General features: G+C 38.7%; 1 protein-coding gene across 6 annotated transcripts in view; it reads right to left on the bottom strand.

The window, feature by feature from the left end:
- Nucleotides 1-4,195: 4,195 nt before the first annotated feature.
- The window catches only part of LOC307032059 (uncharacterized protein), a 40,999-nt gene continuing 33,445 nt past the window's right edge, over nucleotides 4,196-11,749 (bottom strand). For 2 of the 6 annotated variants that reach the window (XR_013806144.1, XR_013806146.1), the window contains 3 exons: nucleotides 6,756-6,875; nucleotides 5,992-6,340; nucleotides 4,196-5,366 (listed from right to left, as the gene is read on the bottom strand). The gene's annotated coding sequence lies outside the window, so the exon portion shown is untranslated. Of the gene's footprint in view, nucleotides 5,367-5,991; nucleotides 6,341-6,755; nucleotides 6,876-8,163; nucleotides 8,270-8,671; nucleotides 8,923-11,749 lie in introns of those variants that run through there. The other 4 variants (XR_013806148.1, XR_013806149.1, XR_013806145.1 and 1 more) reach the window with 4 other exon arrangements.

Raw genomic sequence — 11,749 nt, 5'->3', positions numbered from 1 at the left:
ATATATATATATATATATATATATATATATAATAAAGATATAATGACCAAAACGATATGCAAAGAATAGAAAAGCTATGTTTTTAAAGCAAAGTATGTAATTTAAGATCAATACAATTTAATATGGTGCATTATTACCACACACAAACACTATTGGGGCCACCCGTGTAGAAAAATTAAAAAGATGGGTAATTATCAAGAGGAGAAGTTAGTTTTTAATTTCCCTTATTGTCGTTTTTAATTTCCCTTATTGTCGTTTAAGTAAAATGGCCAACCAGGAAGATACAACTGAATCACAATGGCAGCATTTTGTAGACGAATAACAGACTGTACTCTTTGCTTGCATGACCTATTATTTTAACATGAATCAAACAAAGCTGCTCAAGCAGTAGTACAAATACAAATGTTGCTTCTCAAAGAAGCGATTCTGCCTGTTCCTTTACATCTTTATACGTTTTTATTTTCAATATTGATTTCTTGAGAGGGTTGTTAGCTTCAGTAATGAAAAATGATCCAATTTTGTCCTGAAGTTGTTGAAGCATCAGCTCCTGTACATGCTGTGGTTGTATATAAATACAATCTGTGTTCTATCAGTCACCCCTCGGAGCCAAAACCAACCCTGCTCAGGTTGTGCTGAGCATCTCTGGGCCGGGAGCCAGAGCTCCAGACATAACATAGACAGAAAGCTCAAAACAATGGCACCCTGCATGGCGGCTGCCATACACTCGCCAAATCCCGATATAGTGAAGTCAAAGCCCATTAGGTTTCCTTCTCAGTACCAAGGATCAATGAGGAAATCATGCACACACTTATTTGTCAAAAGTAGCCTGGATCAGACCAGTTTTCAAAACATTTTTGACAATTTAAGCCTAAAGTCATACAAAACATTTCCAAGTCTCACATTTTAATTATGAAAATGTCAGTCAAAAAGCAAGCCTTGGGTGTATTCTTGATGACGGTGCCACATTTGCCAAGTGCAATCATTTTTTTTTAGATGATCAGCAGCCATTATATTAGACCATTTGCAAGTTATAAATTCATATGTTTTTTATGTTTGAAGTTACTTTTTGAGAACAGTGAAAGCAAAGGTTTAAACATTTTTCATTGAGCAAAAAGCCCTGTGGTGTCAACGCTCCTGGTTTTTTACCCTAACACCGGCCTGCCTGATCTATCCTGCACACCCTTAAAAATAAACAAGCATCGAACCTATGGATCATTTCCAGCTCCATACAACACACTGGTAAAGCTGGGTGACATGAATAAAGAAATAATATATTACTGTAATCAAGCCTTAATATCAGGCTTTGGCAACATTGCCAAAACGTATGGATACATATACATTATCTTCTCCATATTTTTCACCAAAGTTTGTAACAATAAACAGGGGGAACACATTAATAATATAATACATTTAATGGTATATAAAAACAAACAATAGAAGAAAGTATGAGTTTTAAAATGCATGTATTAGATTAAGCTGAGTAACATACTTATTCCGTATAAGGCAGAAAAACCATTAAGCTTCCATTCGAGTGTAATGTATTCTACAGTGATGAGTTAATTTCTTTAATCTTGTGAGTTGAAGCCAGCTGTTTCACATGTCACCATTTTAAGTCCCTGGTGACCCGGGCATGCCCATCCCCATTACATTATCAATTTTTCATGCACTGTTCATAACAGCAAACCTGCATGTGCAGCACTTTTTGATATTTACTGCTCTGGGCTACCAAATCTCAACAACTGTTTGCCTTTATAATTTAGAGGAAAGCAAATCTTAGGGAAGTCAAGTCGCATCTAAATGTATTGAGAGCGCAAATCTGAATTCTCCAGCTTTATATTTTATAGTATGTAAATGTATGGACAAAAGAAAAACCCCACAATCTGATTGGAGGAACTGGATGAATGATTGCACATTTCTGTTCGTGCCCTAGCTGTATATACTTTTGAAATATATCTTAGGTAGGGATGTCTTAACATGATAGACCTGTAAGTCTTTCCTACACTGTGAATTACCATGGTAATAGAGCAATTAAAATGTAAAATAGTGGAATTTAATCATAGATGTGTGAAGCAATGTATACTGCAATTTCTAAAGTAATGTGTCAAGATTAACCGTGTGACAGTCCTCGGGTCACAAGTCAGAATCAGACTAACTTTCCTTCAGCTCTGTCTCACCTGACCCACCCTTCTCCTTCTCTCACTTCTCTCTTTTTCAGTAATGTGTTAAAACATAGTGAATAGATGGGGATCTTCATGCCCAGGGGCTTCAATTGTGCCATTAGATTATTCTTCCTTACTCCAGGTCAATATGTATTTAATCCACCATGAAATTATATTTTGTTCGAGATGAAGAAAGAGAGCGCTTGTCATCACTTTTGAATGTTTGTGCCATCAAAATGTTAGGCTTTATAGATAAATACTTGCTCACAGCAGGGTCGGGTTTACTTTATTTCACAGCTGTCACAAGGCATTATGCACCGTTTTATCACCAAAGCAGATATGTAAAAGCTAATGGATCAACACTATCTAACATTGGGGCGCTTCACTTCCCCAAACTCACATCTTTTTAACTGAGTTAGTAACTATCTTAAGGATATTGTGCAATAATAATAATTATAATTGGTTGTAATAATTACAGTTAAGGTATTGTTTTGCATAAAATCAATCGAGAAAAGCCTCAACCTCAAAAAAGTAAACGTGCCAATTTTATTATTTTTCATTAAAGTGACAACAAAGCTCAGTTCTGATGAATAAAAAAAACATGACAGATGATCTGTTCATCATATCTTACATAAAAAGCTGAGGCGTTCTCTGTATTCTTGTTCATCCATGAGCCTATGCAGTCATGAGGCTGACAACACACTCCAGGTAATTACAAAGAACAGTATTATTTTTACCCAGTATGTTACGCAACATGCAATTTCAGCAAGTATGTACAAGAATATAATTATATTGTAGAATATATGGGATCAGTCAAGTGAAGCAATGAAGCTAAGTGTATCCCTCCGGGGACTCGGCAGTTTTTAACCTAGGTTTTGCAGTCTGGACATATCATCTGATAAGCTACAGCAAACCACCTAGAGAAGCCCCACATGCCATTTCTCTTTATTATCATTCTGTCCACCACCACAAGAAAACACAAACAAACTGGCCAGAGACAGGAGGACAACACGGGCAATTCATTCCTTATTGTAACCTCTCTCCCTTTAAGAGCTAACAACCAAACTCTGCACATGCATTCCAAAATCTAGCAATCTAGCTGTTGACAAGTGAGGAGGCAAGTGATAAATGGCTGGACTTTGCTGAACCATATAGCATTATCATCTCGCCCAGCGCATCAAGTAAAGCTTGTAAGGACCAGAAGTGTGTCGTTTTTATTTGTTAGGGTTGAGATGGATGTTAATAAACATCCTCACCTGAGCACAATCCTGTTTAACATGTAGTGATTAGGCAAGTTTAGCTGGTTAAGCCTAATCCTCAGCGTTGTAATCCTCACTGTATTTCCACATAACATTTTCATTTTCCGGCATATTGGAAGATGTTATGTTGCAGCAGCAGAATGTGCAAAAGGAAATGTATTTTACAGTAAAATTATCGTATGACTGCTAAAGTTGGCACAATAGTTAGTTTATATTGCATATACTGTATATTTAATCCTTTTAAGCCTAAAGATTAGGGAGGTGAATAATGCCAGGAAAGCTGAAATGGTTATATTCAATCTCATACATTTCTATGTATAGTCTGAAATCATTTGACTTTTTCAGTGTCTCCCCCAGTATGATAAAGGGCCAACATGAAAGCAAATTTAGTCCCATCAACAAGTTATTATTGTTTCTTTGCCTACACAGTGTAGAAAAATATTTCATACTTTTTGAAATATTCAGCTTTTTAAACTATTTTTTTTAACATAGAAGTCAATGGGAGGAACCTTCAAATCCTCTTTTACCTAGACCTTACGCCAAATGCTTCTCCTTCATTCCAACTTTAAAATGATCACAAGACATTCAGCTATAAAACTTGTTATTCAGATTCTTCATATCTTTTACACTTCTTGAGATATTTAACTTAGTTTGGAGCTTGGTAAAGAGGCTTTCTTCAGATTTTAACATCAGTGTGGATTGAGCAGCTCGTTAAGGCTTAGAGTGCTTTGATCTCAAAACAGAGTGGAGGACAGCTTGAAATAAAAAAATAAAATGGTTAGGGTTATATTTTTTAGAGACCTTGTAGTGTAGTACACTACAAGGTATTGTATTGTAGTACACTACAAGGTAGGGATGGGTACCGAGCCCCGGTATTAAACGGGCCCCGGGGCTGAATTATTAAAGACCGTGGTACCGTGGAGACATGTAAAAAATACAGAAGAAAAAAACATGAGTTTTGGAAATCTTACATTGCAGCACAGATGACAAGACAACTGATCACTACAAAACGACAATGCTAAGGTAAGCTAACGTTCGCTAACTAGCAATGTGTTTAGGATCACGGTCACTATACGACCAGTGTTTCAAGTATTTAATTAATTTTAGCTTCCTCTTTTACGTATTAAAATATGTATGCTTTTTATGTGTATTTCAGAAGTTATACCATTTGCAAAGTCGCCGCCGCAGACCGTGTGTTTGGACGTTCAACCGAGCTACCGTGGTGGGGTGTGATTATTCCATCTTTCGCACACACTCAGTGGGTGCAGAACTTCAGGACATCTGAGAAAATCTACACGCATACTCGGCAACAAATGTCATGGAGAGGCCTATGATGATGAATGGGATGCACCAGTAGCAGCAGAGCCTGGGGTAGCAGTGGCACAAGGTGCAGAGGAGGAGGGCAGTGACATACGAGATGGTCTGGTGCACTAATTTAATAGCAACACATTCATTGTACTGATTGTAAATTGTATTGAATATAAATAAATATGTTTTACTCTTTCACATAGTGTTAGTCAATTCTGATAACATTTTTTTTTTTAATCATTTGACAATTTAGTAAATATTTGAAATTCAAGCACCTGTAAGTACTGCCCCATAATAAGAACATTTGAGAAAGTAACAGATCATGAAAAGAAAATCTTTCTAATAAATTAAGAAAGTTGGTCTGTTTTGTTTGTTTAGATCTACTATTAACACAGAGGAAATCACGATAAACATACAGTACTTGTTACAACCAAAAACAATTTAACCTTCAAACAAGTGCAAATAACAAATGTAATTATAAACATAAATACAAAAGTGGAAAACACAGCAAAACTATATACATAAATGCAAGTGTAAAAGGCCACTAAGGCCAGCTGCAGGTACCGTTCCTGCTGGGCCAGATCTGCACTGTGCATCTCCCTTAGGACTGTGAGGTGCTCCTCTCCTCGTTTCCTCTTGCCTGGAAGACAATAAGATAAAATAAACCTTTTTTAATCCCCGTAGGGAAATGCAGGTGTTATAGCAGCAACAGCAATAAGAATGAAAAACACAGGACAGGTACAGGTCACATAAGGATATAAGAATACAATATATAAGTATAAACAGAACAACAGTAAGGATGAACTAAAGACAGTTCTGGCTCTAGATGTTTACAATGATTGTGAAAGTGAATTACATTATGTCCAGCCTGTTGATAATGAATATCAATATATGTATACATATGTATGAGTATGTACAAATATAGTCATGAAGTAAATGGATAATTACAAATTAATAAAAGTATGAATAAATATGAGACCAGTTTAAAAGTGCAAAAACTAAAAACAAAGCCAAAACAAGTGGAAAGCAGTGCAGGTCCATGTGTCTGCGGCACATTACTTAACAATGAAGAATATACAATAATATATTAGGATGTCACACACAATTGTACTAGCTGCAACATTAATAGTGATTCTTACTACTTTTACTTTTGGTGCGTTACAGAGCATTTCCACACAGTGGTATTGCTTATTTTACTTACTGATGATGATCTAAAGTTTAAAAAGAGTCACAATGCCAGTCGTTTTGCCATGCCTATTTCTTACCTAGAACTAGAGATGGCAAATCCGGATCCTTTTACGGACTCTGAGTCTTCTGAGTCAGTCATTGAAGGGATCCGGATCATACGAGTCCTTTGAGTCATATGAGTCAGCATCACCAAGAGCGTAGAAATCCTACCGGTGAAACCGAAAAGTTGTTGCATTTCACGAGCATATTAAACTAACGTTACATTAACCTCCACTACACATTGCTTTAATAAAAAATGTTGATCACAAAAAAAAAGGGTTATTTTGCGATTTGGCGAATCTGGGTCGGCTGTTGACTCTTGCATGACGACGAGTCTGCTGGATCTCTGGATCTGCTATACGGTTACGGCTCTGAGTCCCCACGAGTCTGCAGGAAGTGAAGGAAGTTCCCTTGATTCAGTGAGTCAGGATTTGCGAATCTGAATCTGCTGTTGACTCGTGCATGATGAATCTGCCTGGATCTCTGGATCAGCTACGGTTACGGCTCTGAGTCCGCACGAGTGCAGGAAGTTTCACTGATCCGCGTCCACTCCCCTGAGCCAAAAGATAACTTCTGGCAGCTATCCTACTTGCTAAAGGCTAGGCAGATGGACTGGGGTACGTTGTAATGTGATTTTACATATTATAAGGAGAGTAGCGAGTGATGCAATTTATAGTTTTAATGTGTACGTCACCAGGTGTAGGACTCAAAGGACCCAGGTTATGTAATCGAGAGGGGAGACTCGTCACGACCAGCTCATTACTAGGATCCGGGTTAATAATCCGGATGAATCAGGACTCACCCATCTCTACCTAGAACCACATGCTGGCTGTCTGCGTTGCTGGTGCTCGAGCTGAACGGTGCTCAGGAGTACTGCCATCACTCGTTGTTCGGGACTCCTCCTCGCTAGTCACAACGGCATCTAGAACAGCATACATGACTTGTTAATTCCACAAACTACTGCAGCACAATGCTAAATAGCAACAACAACTCTAGAAAACTTGACGTAAACAATGGTGTTAGCAAACAATAGCTCTAGCTAATGCTATCTGTGCTAACCGTAGCTCTTCGGGGTTCCATAAAGTGTGAGAAAAAGTTTTTAGAGAGTACTTGTCCATGGACAATTGAGTTTGGCAATTTACTTGTCCGAATACATTTTTCACTTGTCCAGAATGGACACAAATTGTGGCCACTGGAATCTTCTTCTTCGCCATCGTATTTTACATTTTCCCACGGTTTTTCCAACGTGAGCGGTAAGATTTTACTGCATCACACATAGTGTTGGGTATCGTTTGGATTTTAACGATTCCGGTTCTGCTTTTTGATTCCAGTTATTTTCGGTTCTCGATTCCGGTTCTTTGAGGGGGTAAAAATAAGTCCCATGACAAACTGGGAGAAAAATATATTTATGAAAACATTAAGTCAAATCTGTATTCCTATTTACAAATCACTTCATACTCTTTAATTTGTTACGGTTATTGAATACAAATATATAAAAATAATCTCTGCATTGTTTAGTTAGTTCTAAGTGGTGCAGTTTGAGAATGTACAATTGGCCCAGTCTCCTCTGATGTTACACTGCAACCTGACTGTGAGACAGAGTCCAACCACACAGTCTGTGTGTCCAACACATGTCCTGCAACACACATGCTGCAACCTGCCTGTGAGACAGAGTCCAACCACACATGTCCAATAGGCCTAATAATAATAATAATAATAACAATACATTATATTTATAGCCTATAGGCCTAGCGCTTTTCTAAAACTCAAAGACGCTTACACATGTCTTGCAATACACACTGCAGCTGCCCAGCTGCTCACTGTTTGTAAAAGTAAATAAATAGTATTTTCATTTCAACAATGTACTTTCTATGCCCTGCTTCACAAACAATACTGACATCCCTGTGCTCCTCCGAGTCTGGGGGTCGGGGATTGTGAGTACAGCGCGAGGACACAGGGAGGCTGCTTCACTTCATAAAAGGAAATGGCGGTCAATATTAACAACACAGGAGCTAAAACGCTTAATAACCTTCATTACGTGTTAGAGAAAGAACATAAGAAAGTTTGACAAAGATGAGGCTGTTAAACGGGCAGCGGATCCGCTGTGCGTAGAAAGAGAGAGAGAGCGGGACGCTGAGCTGCACCGTGCAGCGATCAGCTGATCCGGAGCATAGAGAGAGAGAGCTGCGGTCCGCGGGGCTCGGCCTCACCTCCTGTCCTCACAACTCTTATCAATCCCGGGACCGGACAATTGTTATTTGTTCCTACTCGGAACCGAGTTTTGCTTCTCAACCCTGCCACTGTGCTACACTTCCCGCCCCGCCCCCGTCTAACTGTACAGAAAGCGGCGAGATGCATTTCCTTAGGAATTGACAAGCAGAACCGAAACTAACATTTCTAAACGAACAATGGCGGACACGTACAATTTGCGAATGAGTTCTACCTTTTGTAAACTGAATTTATCAATAATTTGACAATAAATCAGGGCGAAAAACGTCACTTGTCCACCGGACAAGTCAATTGAAAGATCTACTTGTCCTTGATATTGTAAATAACACGTCCCGGACGGTGGGACGTGTACTTTTTCGCACACTGAATTAGCATGGGTTGTCGAACATAAATGTAAGGATAAAATAGGCTTGTTTGTTAGAAGTGAGCTTTACAATAGATAGGGACACGACGCTTTCAAGCAAAGAACAGAGCGTTAGCAAAACGTACCATCCTGCATGCACTCCGGCAACGCCGTTGCCCAGTCCAGGCGTCGTTTCACGTTGCGCCGTCGAGCTCCCGCTGTATTTTTTCATCCGCAACGAGATAGAATAACGTCTGTACCCCGTCAAACGACCATGGCATGTTTTGTTGTTGCTGCCAATTCTTGGATTTGTTGACGGTACCTCGTCTGTTTTAAAAATGGTGCTTATGCGACGCTTGGGGACTGTCTCGCCCACGAATTGTGACAATTCTCGGGAGTGTTTACGTCACTAGTTTAGCATATTTTCAGCTCTGTAGGAACCTCGATTTTTGAGGGCCAAAATAAAAGTGAAAAAGTACCCGTGAGTACCCATAGTGGAAAAGCAAAAAAGAGCGGGCCAGGCCACACCAAACCAAACTAAAAGCTGCAGTAGAAAAGTGCCATAAGAAACCTTTGGAGGCACTTGGCTTTCCTGAGAAGAGCAAAGACAGGAAGCTCATGGTGAAATATCTGAATTCTCACAACATCTGATTCCTTATACATATGCTATTTTTATGCATATACTGTATTATGGGTCTCAGATATATACAAATTAGGGGTGTAACGGTACACGTACCGAATACCCTTCGGTTCGGTACACATGTGTACGAAGTGTACTGAACGAATATAATGTAAAACGTAAAAAATTGAGAACGTGAACAACTTCAGAGTAATTTGCTCACATTGGGTTCAACGCGTCATAGAGCGACCAAGTCCTTTCATTGGACGAGAGGCATACTATGAGAGCTGGTCACAGGGATGCGTCCAAATGTAGTCAGTAATTTGAGGAACTGTCGAAATGGCGAACGCAGATAAAGTTGAGCTCGAATATCCTCCAGCATCATTGAAGTCTCCGGTTTGGGAACATTTTGGTTTCGCAGTTACGTACAAGGATGACGGACAAAGACAGGTGGACCGAACCAAAGCTGTTTGTCGGCATTGTTCAACTAAAATTGGTAAACTTGCAAACACATTTGAAAAGGCATCACTCGAACGTGAATATCACTGGTACCAAAAAAAAAAAGACTGAAGTGCAAACCCAACTCCCTCTAGCATTTACTGTAAGCCTCCAACAATCGCAAAAAGTTCAAACCGAGCCAAAGCTATTACAAACGCCAAATATCCTTATGTTGCCATGTTAGCAAAGCACTACCTGGCTGTATCTGCTACCTCTGTCCCTAGCGAGAGGGTGTTCTCCACAGCAGGAGACATTGTTAGTGCCAGCACATCTGCCCTTTCGGCAAGCAATGTGGACAAGTTAATTTTTCTTTAAAAAAACATGAAAATACAATGACAAGCAAGTCATGATGTCAAACTGGCTGCTTAGGTACTAGTACAGTTCAAATAGAGATTATTTCAGTTCATCGAAAGGCTGCACCTTAATGTTTATTTTATTATATTTTGTATTTATTTTAGTAAATATTCACAGTTTAATAATAATTAAAAACCCAAAACTAAAAGTTTGTTTTGTGAGTAGGCCTACTAGTACAGTAAAGTTCAAATACAGATTATTTCAGTTCATCGAAATGCTGCACCTTAATGTTTATTTTATTATATTTTGTATTTATTTGAGTGAATATTCACAGTTTAATAATAATTAAAAACCCAAAACTAATAGTTTATGTTTTGTGAGTATTAGTACAGTAAAGTTCAAATACAGATTATTTCAGTTCGTCGAAATGCTGCACCTTAATTTTTATTTTATTATATTTTGTATTTATTTGAGTGAATACATTATTCATAATTTTGTGACCTAAAAACCGAGGTACGTACCGAACCGAAATGTTTGTGAACCATTACACCCCTAATGCAAATATATAAAAAAACATGTCTATGTGTTTTGCTCAAAATACCAAACAGATCATGCATTTTAGACATCCCTGATATCCCTCTGTTTCAGTCCTGTTACGGTACGTCCACACGGCAGCGTCGCTTGCTTCAACGGAGACGCTTCCCATTCACTTTGAATGGGGTGACGTCAAGCTTTGCCGAACTACATTGTGGTTCCTTCGCATCGCTTTGCATCCGTTGCTCGCTTTGAAAGTTGAGAAAAGTTCAACTTTTCAAGCGTCAACGGAAGCGCTAGCCAATCAAATCATATGCCAGTACAAGCGCTAGCCAATCAAACTGCATTCTTGTGTGTCGGGGGCGGGAGATTAATGTGATTGGCTGTTGGTCGCACGCCAGGCACGCCCACCGGCAAGCTTCAACGCGATGCTGCCGTGTGGACGTACCGTTAGAGAACTGCAGGTTCTGGGTCCTTAGCTTTTCTGACACTTTGTGAGTTTCCGGGCTGCAACAAACGACTAATTTGATAATCGATTATTCTATCGATTAATGAAACGATTAATCGATTATTCGGATCGTTAAGGTTTTAACTGTACTACTACTTATATCGATACTGCTTATCGTTCCGGTCCTTTTAACGATAGTATTAACGGTTCTTTTGACAAGAAATAAGGTAAACTAACTAAACAAATTGTGAACAAAACTAACATTGCTTTTTATTCACATCAAAAGAAACAACAATGTTTTAACAAATCATATTAAATAATGTGATGACAGAACTGTAAACAAAATAGCTGAAACTTAAAAAAATAAAATAACTCAGTTACCTGTAATTATTGAGACTTCAAAGGTCTTTTATTTTGAAACTGTACATCAGAATGTCCTGATTTTTTCTGAGTGACTAGATGGGGTGTCCTGCTATCAACCTGGAGTGAGATGGATCTATGATATTGGACAGTTTTTGTTTTATTCTCATCTAAAAACATGGATGATAACTCATACAATAGAGATTTCAAAGGTCTTTTATTTTGAAACTCTACATCAGAATGTCCTGATTTTTTCTGAGTGACTAGATGGGATGTCCTGCTATCAACCTGAAGTGAAATTAGTCTTTGATACTGGACAGTATTTGTTTTATTCCCATCTAAACACAGAGGGAGGATTTTTTTTTACTCTACCGTAATGCATAGGATATTCGCGCACCGTAATATCACGTGAGGGCTGGCTTGACTAGGTTTTTCCGAGTGGAGGCTGGCTTGACCAGTCTAAACTAGAGA

Source organism: Notothenia rossii, assembly GCF_949606895.1.
Source record: "Notothenia rossii genome assembly, chromosome: 3".
In the NCBI taxonomy this organism is placed as follows: Eukaryota; Metazoa; Chordata; class Actinopteri; order Perciformes; family Nototheniidae; genus Notothenia; species Notothenia rossii.
The sequence above is the reverse complement of the archived record's forward strand: the minus strand, read 5'-3'. Positions and strand labels throughout refer to the sequence as shown.